This window comes from Anser brachyrhynchus (genome assembly GCF_964034855.1).
Source record: "Anser brachyrhynchus genome assembly, chromosome: 13".
Lineage (NCBI taxonomy): Eukaryota > Metazoa > Chordata > Aves > Anseriformes > Anatidae > Anser > Anser brachyrhynchus.
In genome coordinates, this window is record NC_137708.1 from 4,947,443 (window position 1) to 4,948,203 (window position 761).

At 36.3% G+C, this 761-nt stretch overlaps 1 protein-coding gene across 34 annotated transcripts in view; it reads left to right on the forward strand.

Annotated features, from left to right (window-relative positions):
• Positions 1–761, forward strand: part of PCDH11X (protocadherin 11 X-linked) — a 484,442-nt gene that overhangs the window by 82,550 nt on the left and 401,131 nt on the right. The window lies entirely within an intron of this gene.

Genomic DNA, 761 nt, shown 5'->3' on the forward strand with positions numbered 1-761 from the left:
TATTCATTTATTTTTTTAATGGCCTATAGCCACCAACCATTGTCAAGAATGATGTCTGATTTAACTTCAGTTTAATTTTCACGCTTCTTTCTTTCCCTATTTTCTCCCAGAAGGAGTTGCATTCAATGATCTGCACTTGATAGCAATTTCCTGACCAGTGAGTGACTAGTGGCTTGTTGACTGTGTTATTGGTAGTGTTTTCTTTCCTGAGAGATAATTGATCTGAATGGCTTCATTTCAGTGAATTTTGTGGACTTTAACTCTGTTGATGATAAACATGGATTAAAGATGCAAAATAGCTCTTCAAATCAAAAATTCAAATCAAAATATTTTGTGCTCTTTTTAGTTCTTAGGGAATATGCTCTTAAATGAAATTTGCCAAAACCCTATAGAACCTATTTTAGGTACTATCGTAGTCTTCTGATATATCTGTACACTTGATACAGCACTTGGGGTTTCAAGCTGATAAACTAAAAAGTAGTAAGAAACCTAGCGTAACGTATGTAGAAGCCGTTTCTGTGACTCCAGTTTTAGCATTTTTGTTGTGTGTATATAGAAGTGTGCAGAGCTTTGTGTGTGTATGAAACCCTGTAAACACACACACGCGCACCCCAGAGTGGTTGGTTACTTAGAAACAAAGTAGTTAGGTACTTCTCAAACCGTAGTGATTGACATGGTAGAAATTTGGAAGGAAACTTTACGATATATGGGGAAAAATATGCAGGAAAGGGCTTTTCTCATGCTGTTTCTCTGTTTGCCAG